The following is a 15,225-nucleotide window of genomic DNA, read 5'->3' as shown; positions in this document are numbered from 1 at the left end:
AGCCGATGACTTATTACACCGAAAGAATTTTCTTCGTAAAAAGAACGAAAAATTTCGTTAAAAGTACGAAATTTGTCATTGTTTTACAACCAAAGAAACTTTTCATTAAAAGTACGAAATATTTCGTACTTTTTAAGAAGAAAAGTTCTTCCAAAATTTTCGTAGTTTGTAAGAAAAAAATTCGTACTTTTTATGAAAAATCTTCGTACTTTTTATGAAACAATTTCGTTCTTTTTATGAAAATGTTTCGTACTTTTTATGAAAAATTTTCGTAGTTTTTATGAAAAATGTTCGTACTTTTTATGAAAAACTTTCGTCCTTTTTTCTGAAAAATGTTCGAACTTTTAGAAAAAAAATTTATAGTCGAAAGTGCATTTGGTTGTAGTTGCAAGTGTGAAAAATGACATCACTACTTTACATCTTAAGTTTTTGAATAATTTTTAGTTTTATTGCTTCACTTTTATTCATAGCACGCTATCACCCAAATGAGAAGTAGCATAGACTTGCATAAAAAATAGAATAAAGCACACTCAAGCACACTATAAAAGACAATTTAATGCCGCGAACGAAAATTTTACAACTTCAATGAAAATTCTTCGTTATTTCAAAGAAAATGTTTCGTACTTTTTATGAAGAAATTTTAACGCAGAATATTTCGTAAAATATTCGTAAAAACTTCTTCACAAAATTCATGAAATGTGAAGAAAGTTTCGTTAAAAGTACGAACTTTTTACGAAGAAAAGTTAATGTAGAATGTTTCGTAGAAGTTTCGTATGTTCGTAAAATGTTCTTCGTAAAATTTACGAAAATGAATGAAAATTTCGTTATTTTAATGAAGAATTCAGGAAGAATAGTTAATGAAGAATTCTTCGTAAAATTAACGAAGAGAATTCTTTCGGTGTACACAAAAATTGGTCCATATCGCCAAAAATAATCTACCAAAACTTTATTTCCATAGAAAATTTAGTCAAATTTTATTACTATAGAAAGTTTTGTCAAAATTTCATTTCTATAGAAAGTTTTGTCAAAAGTTTATTTCTATACAAATGTTTGTCAAAATTTTATTTCCATAGAAAATTTTGTCAAAATTTTATTTCTATAGAAAATTTTGTAATCTACCAAAACTTTATTTCCATAGAAAATTTTGTCAAATTTTATTACTATAGAAAGTTTTGTTAAAATTTCATTTCTATAGAAAGTTTTGTCAAAAGTTTATTTCTATAGAAATGTTTGTCAAAATTTTATTTCTATAGAAAATTTTGTAAAAAAATTATTTCTGTAGAAAATTTTGTCAAAATTTTATTTCTATACAAAATTTTGTCAAAATTTTATTTCTATACAAAATTTTGTCAACATTTTATTTCTATAGAAATTTTTGTCAAAATTGTATTGCTATAGAAAATTTTGTCAACATTTTACTTCCATAGAAAATTTTGTCAACATTTTATTTCTATAGAAAATTTTGTCAAGTTTTTATTTCTATAGAAAATTTTGTCAAATTTTTATTTCTATAGAAAATTTTGTCAAAATTTTATTTCTATAGAAATTTTTGTCAAGGTTTCATTTCTATAGAAAATTTTGTCAAAATGTTATTTCTATAGAAAATTTTGTCAAACTAGATTATATACGTATTTAATCGGCCTTTTTTTGTTTAATATATACCCCGTATGGGCTAACTTACAATTTAGAAGACAGTGTTAAAAAGTTTTACGATACCTTGCCATCGGCAAGTGTTATCGCAACCCAAGTAATTCGATTGTGGATGACAGCCTTTAGTAGAAGTTCCTACGCAATCCATGGTGGAGGGTACATAAGATTCGGCCTGGCCGAACTTACGGCCGTATATACTTGTTTTAACTTCCAATTGTAGTTGCGGAACATGTACATTGTACTGGTACTTTGTTTGTTATCAACTACCTACTACCTACGTATGCTATGGTTTGCAAGATTTTACTGGGGAAAAAATCTCTAGCAAAAACTTGCAACTTCTCTATCTCATAACTGTCAAATGTGGTCTCTCTCCGGCTCTCTTTTGCTGGCTGTTTGGTGTAAACGAACGACTTCCAGTACAAAATTGTGATAATTATCAAACAATTTCGAGTTCTCGAACGGAGCTATGGTCGTAGATTATTCTAGCGTTGTCAAAGAATGTTCTGGTGTAGCCAGAATATTCCAAAATCGTCATAAAACAAAAGTCAAGCTAACAACATCGAAGTGTGAACTAATAAAATCTAAGTCTAAGTAAAAACGATTATTGTTATAGAAAATAACAGTATTTCAATTGTCGGGTAATTAAAAAAGGTAGGCTTATATTACTTAATGATACATATTTTTTTATTATTTATTAATCGCACATTAAAAAGAACCTCTCGTAAAGGGACACCAAAATTTGGCGGACCGTGAGTGTCCAATTCTAACGTATTTGGTGTACAAATTACTGTAAGATGAATTTGCCTCATATTAATAATGAACATCTCTGATACATATTTTTTTTTAATTTACTTTCCTTTATACAAGAAGCATATCTCTAGAGACAAAATCACAAATTTTTTACCTCCCATATTAGACATTAAATACCATATTTTCAAAAACAATATGGGGATATCAACACCCAGAAAAAAGTGCCTTCGAAACTAAAGGAAAAAAATTTCATCAATATAGTTTATCCATTTTATTTCCATCAAGGTAAATTTTTGTGAAAAATAATAAAATTTACTCGTTTCAGTAAAAAAAATCCTAAACTGTAAGCAGTTAGGAATAGTTCATTAACTAGAATAAGGCATGGAATTTTACTCATACTATTTTCTTCGCTGGGTATAAGAATTTACAACTGAAAAAGAAAATTTTATTCACCGATAACAAAGCATTCGTAAAAATAAACAAAAACCGAACTAAAACCAAGTTTCCTCAAAATTAGTAAAATTTCTTATAAAATGATAATTGCGACTTCCTTTATAATACACGCAAAAAATAATTCTTTCCTCCCAAACGAAATTTTAGACAAACAAAGTTCGTTTCTCATATGCTTTTCGCTGTAAGGAAGTGTATTTGGAAGAAAAGTATATACTTTTTGTGATAAACGTTTATTCTTTTCCAGGATGTAAAAACAATTTCATAAAGACAAACTCACAAAAAAAAAACATAGTTTTCTTGCTAATTGGATTTTCCCTCACATCTTTCTCACATCCACGAGGTTTTTCAGTTCTTAACACCTTTTCCTGTAATACCAACAATGTAGAAGAAATTATACGATTTTATAAATTTTTAAAATTTTTTTACCTTTTGCCTGGACGGAGAATCGAACCGCGGACCATGCACTTTGTAAGCCAACACACTAACCACTGAGCTATGTACCTGTTATGGTCATCAATAGATAAATATCCATATAAGTTATATTTATATAGCATAGCTTGCGGCGCCCACGAACCGAATAAACAAAGTTTATTTAACAGAAACAAACAATTAGTTTGGCATCGTGGAGCAGTGGTTACTACGTCCGACTTGCATGCCAAGGGTCGTGGGTTCGATCCCTGCTTCGACCAAAGTTTTTTTTTGTTTTTTTCTTTTTTTTTACATACATATTTTCCAGATATGTTCGGAAGATTCCGAAAAAATTTTCAACATTACATTGTAGTATATTAAATTTTGAAGTGTAAAATGTGTCTTATTAACGACCTAAAGTCAGAAAAGAACAGTGTTTGATATAAACGAAATGGACTGTGTTGTTGTTTCAAAAATAACTTTTTTTATTGAAAAAATACACATTTTGTAACAAACGAATTTTTTTGGTGATAAAAGTTTAAAATTTTCGACGCAATTCAAAAAACTCTAACAAAAGAAAAACGTTTTCGGTACACGTTTTCCAAACGTTTTTTTTTCTTTGCGTGTAGAAAGTTTTTCATACATACGAACAACACTTGGCATAGAAAAATATTTTAGTTCATTCGTACTAAGAAGTATGCAATCCTTTCAAAACTTAAGGAAACACACTTGTTAGAATATAGGAAATTTTCCTAAATTTCTATTGTCTACCTGTAATCGATACCTGTCATCGTAATCGATGTGTTTGCGCGTGGGTGTAATCGATATGTTTGCGCGTCGGTTGTTTTTTCTAGTTGGAATCGCGTTGTTTTGGTATACGGAGAGATTGTTAAAAAATAATATGGTAAAATAATATAATAAATAACAAATAAAATATATAAAATATTTGTTATTTTAAATTAGTGAGAAAAATTTTCGTTTTTAAAAATAAATCTATCAATGTTCGTGATAGTGTATAAAGGAAGAAAACACCAGCAGAATAACAACCATTTCATTTGTCTTCATTTTGGAATCTTCAATTATCTTCAATATTCAGTGACGCTAACCTTTTGGAACAAAAATGTTTTATGATTTTTTATATTTGTAGGTATTGAAATTGTAAAAGGAGGACAAAATCGTTAGGCAGCAACTTATTAAAAGTGAAAAGTACAAGAAGAAGAAAAAGTGCGTTTTACAGTTGATAATATCACACGGAAATTGGAAATAGTGGAATAATAAACTAATATTTCAAAGAGATTCGATGCTGTTGATTCTTAATAAATATATTCAATATATTAATAAAACATGTCTTTTATTGAAGATAAAGTTGCTTATAGAAATAAGTAAAATTGTATTTAAAAACGAAGGTAAGCAGTTCTAATTATGAAGTAAAAGTTTTACCACAAATGTGTAAGATTTGTCCAAATGAATGAAAAAATTTCAATAAAATCATTCCATATATGAATTCAAATTAGTTAAATTTTTTCATTCTGTAGTATAGTGGTACATAAATATAGGAAAATGTTAACTAATATATGGAATACATTATTCCTAATTTCTACGAAAATCACATCGTTCAAACAAATAAAAATGGCTTTGGCGCTATACGAAGTTCAACTTTCTTCACAATGAGTTCATTTTAACTTAAAGAAGGGGTCACTTTTTTCTGGGTGAATAGTAACATTTCATGATAATGCAGTACTATTGTACTTTTTTTAATACTTTTTTTCCCTGGTTAGTACCGTTGTATCCCCGAATGATTTTGTACCTTTTGTGGATACTGAACTTTTACAAATTAGGCAAAACAATCATATTCATGTGGTAAGAAAATCTCAATCAAATCACGATTTCACGAATATCATAAATAGTTTAGTTCGAAACGCATGTTATCCTATGTTACGTTTCTACACGAACACTTTTTAGAAAATAAGTTATCGAACAATGTAAATCCTCTTTAAAAAAAATTTTTCGGAGGGGGAAAAACATGGAAATAGATTTTTTTTTATTTTAAAGTGTTAAACCAATAAAATCATAATGGCGTTTATAATTTTTGCAGAATGCCAACCTTGTTAAAAATGAATTAGACTAACTCATGGTCATAGTATGCTTTTGTTGAATAAAATCCGAAATTTAGTGAAAAATAGTTTTTCGTTCAAAAAAAGTACCTTTTTGTACTTTCTGAAAAATTTCATTTTCCATCCCTGAGATCTACTGTTAGTTGTTTCTCATTTCTACGTTAAGCTATGTTGGTGAATTGTAGGTGGCAATCTAATTTTTTAAAAAAGAAACGATATTAGTTTTAATCAACCCAAAATACAATTCTGTATACATAATGTTACGGGATCCAATGTTGGACGGAGCTCGCAAATTTCGAATTTTCGATTCAAACTTGATGCAATCTCTTTCTTTTCGCTTCCCAAAAAATACATGTTATATAAACAGTAGTTCGCGTACCGACAGTAGTTGTGATTGTGTTTAAGTAGGTTAGCGAATAAGAACGCATGAAAGCGATTTGAAATCATATAATTCCTAGACTCATTACATTTTAAAATGTGAGTCAAGACGTTAACCACATTGGGCGGATACAGCAATCCCTCGATTTACGTCGTCGATTTTTTGCCAACTTTATCAGAAACGCCTTCCATAAGTGAAAAAAATACCAACGATGATGACATCGAAACATTTATTTCTGAAATTCGTACCGAAAATTTGTCAAATTCTGATTGATATTGCATGTATAACGCAATTGTCGAAGTTGCGATGTTTGTATACCCTGCGCCACACTGTGGAACAGGGTATTATAAGTTAGTGCATATGTTTGCAACACCCAGAAAGAGACGAGATAGACACATGGTGTCTTTGGCAAAAATGCTCTGGTTGGGCTCTTGAGTCTATGTAGCGATGTCCGTCTGTCCGTGAACACATTTTTGTAATCAAAGTCTAGGTCGCAGTTTTAGTCCAATCGACTTCAAATTTGGCACAAGTATGTGTTTTAGCTCAGAATAGATCCCTATTGATTTTGGAAGAAATCGGTTCAGATTTAGATATAGCTCCCATATATATATTTCGCCCGATATGGACTTATATGGCCCCAGAAGCCAGAGTTTTTCCCTAATTTGCTTAAAATTTTGCACAAGAAGAACAATTAGTACTATAGTCAAGTGTGCCAAATTTTATTGAAATCTATTCAGATTTAGATATAGCTCCCAAATATATCTTTCGCCCGATATGGACTAATACGGTCCCAGAAGCCAGAGTTTTACCCCAATTTGGTTGAAATTTTGCACTAGGAGTACCTTTAGTAGTGTGGTCAAGTGTGACAAATTTTATTGAAATCGGTTCAGATTTAGATATAGCTCCCATATATATCGTTCACCCGATTTACACTCATATGACCACAGTGGCCAATCTTTTACTCCGATTTAATTGAAATTTTGCACAGGGAGTAGAATTAGCATTGTAGCAATGCGTGCCAAATTTGGTTGAAATCGGTTCAGATTTATACATAGCTCCCGTATATAGCTTTCGGCCGATTTACACACATATGACCACAGAGGCCAATTTTTAACTCCGATTTAGTTGAAATTTTGCACAGGGAGTAGAATTAGCATTGTAGCTATGCGTGCCAAATTTGGTTGAAATCGGTTCAGATTTATATATATCTCCCATATATAGCTTTCGCCCGATTTACACTCATATGACCACAGAGGCCAATTTTTTGCTCATAAATAAACTTTTGCGAAGTTTCCTTAAAATTGCTTCAGATTTAAATGTTCCCATATTTATACCCTTCACCACTACTGTGGTACAGGGTATAATAAATTTGTGCATTTGTATGTAACGCCAAGAAGGAGTAATCATAGACCAACCTTTTAGTATACGGATCCGCTTAGAATTAAATTCTGAGTCGATTTAGCGATGTCCGTCTGTCTGTCCGTCTGTCTGTTGGCGTATTTTTGTGTGCAAAGTACAGCTCGCAGTTTTAGTCCGATTGTCCTAAAATTTGGTATAGGGTCCTGTTTCGGCTCAAACGATCCCTATTGATTTTGGATATAGCTGCCATAGTAGGAAATAATATATTTTTTACCGATCTGGTCATAATTGGCGTGTATATCAACCGATCTTCCTCAAATTCCGTACATCTGAATATTTTATGAGTCTCGAAAAATTTGCCAAATATCAGCCAAATCGGTTCAGATTTAGATATAGCTCCCATATATAGCTTTCGCCCGATTTACACTCATTTGCCCACAGAGGCCAATTTTTTGCTCCGATTTAGTTGAAATTTTGCATAGGTAGTAGAATTAGCATTGTAACTATGCGTGCCAAATTTGGTTGAAATCGGTTCAGATTTGGATATATCCCCCATATATAGCTTTCGCCCGATTTACACTCATATGACCACAGAGGCCAATTTTTAACTCCGATTTAGTTGAAATTTTGCACAGGGAGTAGAATTAGCATTGTAGCTATGCGTGCCAAATTTGGTTGACATCGGTTCAGATTTAGATATAGCTCCCATATTCGACAAAAATGGTCAAAATACCAACATTTTCCTTGTTAAATCGCCACTGCTTAGTCGAAACTTCTAATACATATATATCGAGCGATAAATCATAAATAAACTTTTGCGAAGTTTCCTTAAAATTGCTTCAGATTTAAATGTTTCCCATATTTATTTTTTACTAAAATTGTGTTCCACCCTAGTGCATTAGCCAACTTAAATTTTGAGTCTATAGATTTTGTAAAAGTCTATCAAATTCTGTCCAGATCGAGTGATATTTAAATGTGTGTATTTGGGACAAACCTTTATATATAGCCCCCAACACATTTGACGGATATGATATGGTATCGAAAATTTAGATCTACAAAGTGGTGCAAGGTATAATATAGTCGGCCCCGCCCGACTTTAGACTTTCCTTACTTGTTTTAATATGTATACAACGTAACGGGTTTTCATTTCTTTATGAACTTAATTTTTAAACTCTTATATTTTTTTAATAATTGTTATTTTTTTGTTTATATGTTTGCTTTATGTACATATATTTATTTTTTTATGAATAAAAGACTGAATTACCTTTATTTTCTAGTTTTTTTTATGTACACGCACATACACCCTCAAAAAAAATCGCTTCTTTAACATATGTTCCAAACATATTTTGCAGGAAGCACATATATTATTGCATACTGCCGAAACATTAATATGTTTGTTTTATGTGAACATATTATATGTTTGGAAGCATTTTGAACCAAAAATATTATATGCTTGGAAGAATTTTTCCCAAACACGATTGTGCTCATTCCCTAACATACTCGTAATTTTCACTTCCACGGAATTTTTTAGTTATTGGCACCTTTCTCTGTAATACAAATAATGTTGAAGAAATTATTCACTTTTATAATTTTTTTAAATTTTACCTTTCGCCTGCACGGAGAATCGAACCGAGGACCATACAGTTTGTAAGCCAACACACTATCCACTGGGCTACGTAGCTGTTATAGTCACCAGTAGATAATTATCGTTTTAAGTTACATTTATATAGCATAGTTTGCAGCGCCCACGAGCCCATGCAAACATAACATTATTTAACAGAAACATACATTTGTTTGCCACGTGGAGCAGTGGTTAGCAAGTCTGCCTTGCATGCAAAGGGTCGTGGGTTCAATCCCTGCTCCGACCGAACATTTTTTTTTTGTTTTTTTTTTTTTTTTTTAATTTACACATTTATATTTATACTATATTAATTTTTTAAATGAAACATCGAAATGTGCGTTATTAAAGATTTATAGTCAGTAACAGTGCTTGATATAAACGAAATTGAATGATTTTTGGATAAAATATTATTTTTTATTTCAAAAATAACAATCTTGTAATAAAAAACTGTTTTTGTACAAAACTTTAAAATTTGGAAGGAATTCAAAAACTAACAAAAGAAGACCATGGAGTCGAGTATAAACATACATACATAATTTTATAATATAAACATAAATTTATTTAGGAGTGAACAGTTTTTTACTAGCATTTAACACCATCGCTCTAAAATTCCTTTTATTTTTCTTTAATAATTCATTTTAAAGAAAATAAACTTTTTAAATTGTTTTAGCTGTAAAAGTCGAACTTAATGCCCGCTTTTATATTTGATGGTGTCCGTCAACTCCTCGTGGACTACTTTTTAATAAAGAGAAACTAAACTTTGTTTTTTTACATTTTACTGTGTAATTTTTCACTATTTCCTCCTTATTTCATTTTACCGTCCCAACTCTAAAAAGAGTATAGTGCCCTTTCGTTATTTTTATGAAGACCCCTGATTTCTTTTAAAGAACCAAGAAAAAAATAATGCCAAAATGATAAACAAAACACATGTCCACACATACATAAAATGCTGCTCTCAAGGCGAAAACATAAGCTGTTTGTTTTTCAAATGTCTATTCTCTTGGTTCAGAATGTATATTCTCTTTATTCAAATTAAATAATATTTAGACTTAAACATATCAAATTTTTGGCCTTATCATACAACAGTTTTCCGAAACAACATACAAGCGGTTGTTCTCTTTTGACTCTTTTGCTGTGTTATATTGATATCTTTCGTCAACTCTCCCGGTTTCCATCTCTATTTCTCTCTATACTCTCCTGTCGCTTTGAATAAAATATCACAACATATGTATGTTTAGTTGAAATTTGTAAATTTATATATGTTTGTATTCACACATATGATTTTTATGAAACATTCATGCCCCAAACATAATATATTCTAACATATTAACATAGATGTCCCAAACATTTAGTGTTAGTTTAGGAAAATTACATGTTCGCACTTAAATATATTGTGGTTTAAAATCGTGCCCGAAACACATTTTGTTTATATCGGAACATATGAAAAACATATTTTTCTAACAGTGTACAAACATAATTAAATGGACTTAGGAGTAAGTATGATGAATTTAATTCGGTTTACGTCGTCAAATTCCGGAACCAATCACGACGTAAATCGAGTGATTACTGTATAATACTACAATGATTTGGTTCCGTTTGGTAGACGCATCTCCAAAATTGATATGGATATGTCTTTTAATGGCTACGTTGAAGTAATAAAATTATTCACGAAAACCAAACTTTAATTACTCATTTCAAAATAAGTTGTGATGTTCTTGTGTACCGGATTTGATTTTATAAAAAAATACAAGAATGTTTGCAACCGAACACATTCACCGGGAATGTCATCTGAAAAATATGAATTAATTTGCGTAATTTATTTGTTCTAACCTGCTCTAAATACATGTACGAAGAATCGGGCCAAATGGCTACCCTGCGAAACCCCTGACTTAACTTAAATTTTCTTAGGGCCGATTTATCAATGTTGTGTTATTATTTATCGTGTCGATAAAACACAAAAAATTTACTAACCGGTGGACTATCCTCTGGCTAAGTATTAACCGGAGAATGAGAAAATAGTCATTGTATAGCGTGTTGCCAAATTTAACATGTTGTATACGTCCAGTTAAGTAAGATCTAATCCAGCTTAATAACGAAGGGCAGAAGCCAAATTTATCAAGTTTCAACATGAGGAACTTTGATTAGCTTTATTAAACGCTTTGCTAAAATCGGTGTATATAGCGTCAGTATATGTTCTCTGTCTGAAGCCATCATTAACTACACGGATAAAAAAGACTGTTTTTCATATGTTTGGCTATAAACAGTATATGTTTGGAACACAAATTTGTAAACACAATATTTTTGAGTGTAAGCATATAATGTTCATAAACTAGCATAACATGTTTGGGACATATATGTTAATATGGTAGAACATATTATGTTTGGGACATAAAATGTTTGTAAATATAATATGCTTGGATGCAAACATATATTAATTTAGAAATAGCCTATAAACATATATGTGTTTAGTAGCTTGGAGCGCTATTTAACAAGAGCGATATTGAATTAAGTTGGTGGTTGTTGCTTGTTATTACAAAATTAACATTTTATTTTCCCTTGGGCAATTGATCAGCTACTTCTTTGATCCTTACAAACTGTGTGGTCCGCTGTTCGAATCCCCGTCCGGCAAAAGGTAAAATTAAAATAAAAAAATCATAAAATTGAATAATTTCTTCTACAATGTTTGTATTACAGAAAAAGGTGCTAAGAACTAAAAAATCTCGTGGAAGTGAGAAAGATGTCGGGGAATATACAATTGGGCAGGAACAAAATTTTGAGCATTCAGGTCGAAAACCTATGTTGTTAGCACCTATATTACCTGTTTATTTTCATAATTCATTATGATTGTAAATATATAAATAAATAAATAAAATTTTGAGCACAATATTGTTTTGGAGAATTTTTTTTAAGCATATAATATTTTTGGGTGCAAAATGCTTCCAAACATATTATATGGTCACATAATAACATATTGTTTTTTGGAAGACACCATTATTGAATTTGGATGCAAAAATACAAAATGTTTGGAACTTAGACTACCCAAACATATATTGTTTAGACCAATATGCTTTCAAACATATTATATATTGGAAGAGATCAAACATATAAATGTTTGGGCAATACCCAAAAATGTATATGCTTGACAAAATATGTTTGGGAGTATATGTTACAGAAGCGATTTTTTGTGAGGGTGTAGAGTTGTTAAATCCTGAATGTTGGTTACAGTGGAACGGGCTTTACGAAATCTATTTGTGAACCTTTATTGCTTTAATTTCATCTTATAGGTGAGTATTAAGTTCGAGTTTAGCCGCTAAAGTCGTCATTTTTACACGATTACTTTTCTGTAATAAACTATTTTAAGGAATACAAACTTTGTAAAAATTTTCTTTGGGCTTTTCCCCATCAAAATTTGCAACAAATATGTATAATTTTATGCCTGTTTCTTACTGATTTAGTTTTCGCTCTAGCGATTTTAGCGGCTAAACTCGAACTTAGTACCCACCTTATTGGACAAATTAAGCACAATAAATAGCTATTAGCAATCAAAGAAGCGTCACTTTATATAACTTCAACCTGGCTACACTAGCTGTTTTTGACAAGTTCAAAAATCGTCATTTCGATTTTTCCAATAAAGGAAATTTTCAGTTTTTCCACCAAAGCACTAAATTAAAAGTGCAAAAATATATACACGCAAAAATATAATTCTTTCTTCCCAAACAAAATTTTAGACAAACAAAGATCGATTCTCATATGCATTTCGCTGTAAGGAAGTTTATTTGGAAGAAAAGTGTGTACTTTTTGTGATAAAAGTTTATTCTTGTCCAGGACAATTTCATAAAGACTAACTCAAAAAAAACCGAGGACCATTGTAATCCAACACACTATCCACTCGGCTACGTAGCTGTTATAGTCATCACTAGCAAATTATCGTTACAAGTTCCCTACGGGAAATTGGTGCAAATAACTACTGACGGACATATCACAGGACTGGTACCGGTACTCCAGTTTGTCGCAATTTTTAAATAGTCATAATTTATTGATTTCCATACTCGCTTGAAATTACATTCTTATTGAATATACACATTTAGTGAAATACGATTATCAGAATAATCTATTATTCAAGATAGTTCGAAAGGTTTTCACTATTGATACGATTCGTTCCAAAAAGGAAACAGATTCTCAATAGTTTGTCCGAGACTGGTTCATGAGTACCTGCCTATGGAGTGCTCCTACTAAATTGTCTCAGGACGTGCCCTTTGGAATGAGTCCAAGACGTGTCCTAAATTGTAAATTTACCCGTCAATGACAAACCCATGTTAAAGTGACCGGTCCCTTCCATACGTTTTGACCAGAACTGGGACTGGGTCCATACACACCAGGGACTAGTCCTGTACCGGTCCTGTGGATGATCCATTTCCCGTAGGGTTACATTTATATATCATAGCTTGCGGCGCCCACGAGCTGTTTAAACAAATTTTATTTAAGAGAAACATACATTTATTTGGGCACCGTAGAGCAGTGGTTGGTACGTCCGCCTTGCTTCGACCGAACACCAAAAAGTTTCTCTATACCCTCCACCATATGAGGGGGGGGGGTATATTAACTTTGTCCTTCCGTTTGTAACACATCGAAATATTGCTCTAAGACCCCATAAAGTATATATATTCTGGGTCGTGGTGAAATTCTGAGTCGATCTGAGCATGTCCGTCCGTCTGTTGAAATCACTCTAACTTCCGAACGAAACAAGCTATCGTCCGATCCGGCTGAAATTTGGTACATGGTGTAAGTAAAGGGTGATACGGTCAAAATTTGGTCAATATAAACTTGACGTATTTCTTTCAATTTCTTCGTAAAAAGAACGAAAAATTTCGTTAAAAGTACGAAATTTGTCATTGTTTTACAACCAAAGAAACTTTTCATTAAAAGTACGAAATATTTCGTACTTTTTAAGAAGAAAAGTTCTTCCAAAATTTTCGTAGTTTGTAAGAAAAAAATTCGTACTTTTTATGAAAAATCTTCGTACTTTTTATGAAACAATTTCGTTCTTTTTATGAAAATGTTTCGTACTTTTTATGAAAAATTTTCGTAGTTTTTATGAAAAATGTTCGTACTTTTTATGAAAAACTTTCGTCCTTTTTTCTGAAAAATGTTCGAACTTTTAGAAAAAAAATTTATAGTCGAAAGTGCATTTGGTTGTAGTTGCAAGTGTGAAAAATGACATCACTACTTTACATCTTAAGTTTTTGAATAATTTTTAGTTTTATTGCTTCACTTTTATTCATAGCACGCTATCACCCAAATGAGAAGTAGCATAGACTTGCATAAAAAATAGAATAAAGGAATACACTCAAGCACACTATAAAAGACAATTTAATGCCGCGAACGAAAATTTTACAACTTCAATGAAAATTCTTCGTTATTTCAAAGAAAATGTTTCGTACTTTTTATGAAGAAATTTTAACGCAGAATATTTCGTAAAATATTCGTAAAAACTTCTTCACAAAATTCATGAAATGTGAAGAAAGTTTCGTTAAAAGTACGAACTTTTTACGAAGAAAAGTTAATGTAGAATGTTTCGTAGAAGTTTCGTATGTTCGTAAAATGTTCTTCGTAAAATTTACGAAAATGAATGAAAATTTCGTTATTTTAATGAAGAATTCAGGAAGAATAGTTAATGAAGAATTCTTCGTAAAATTAACGAAGAGAATTCTTTCGGTGTATCCGCTGAGACGACAAAGAGAGTTGCCGGTAGTTTCAAGCGAAACCCTAACCTCTCTCTCCGAGATGCCGCAACTAAGCTGGGTGTATCGTATACAACCGTGCATCGAGCCAAAAAACGAGCCGGACTATCCGCTGAGACGACAAAGAGAGTTGCCGGTAGTTTCAAGCGAAACCTAACCTCTCTCTCCGAGATGCCGCAAATAAGCTGGGTGTATCGTATACAACCGTGCATCGAGCCAAAAAATGAGCCGGACTATCGACTTACAAGAAGGTAGTGACTCCAAATCGCGATGATAAACAAAATACGACGGCCAAAGCGCGATCCCGGAGGCTGTACACGACGATGCTGACGAAGTTTGACTGCGTGGTAATGGACGACGAAACCTACGTCAAAGCCGACTACAAGCAGCTTCCGGGACAGGAGTTTTATACGGCAAAAGGAAGGGGAAAGGTAGCAGATATTTTCAAGCACATAAAACTGTCAAAGTTCGCAAAGAAATATCTGGTTTGACATGCCATCTGTACCTGTGGCTTGAAAAGCAGCATTTTCATAGCTTCCGGGAAATTTAAGTGAAAGGCAAACTGGCTTTCTGCGGCGAAGAAGGTGGACAAGGTGGCTGTACAAAATCTGATGGCAGGCAATTCGGATTTGGAAAAGCGAAAGCCTAACTAAATGTTTTTCCTGAATTTTATACTAATTGAACTTGAAAAAGAAATTTAATTTGATTTTTTAAATAAACGATTTCACCGATTTACACGCGTTTTCCCTT

Source organism: Haematobia irritans, chromosome 2 (assembly GCF_050003625.1).
Source record: "Haematobia irritans isolate KBUSLIRL chromosome 2, ASM5000362v1, whole genome shotgun sequence".
Classification (NCBI taxonomy): Eukaryota; Metazoa; Arthropoda; class Insecta; order Diptera; family Muscidae; genus Haematobia; species Haematobia irritans.
This window is presented reverse-complemented; position numbering follows the sequence as displayed.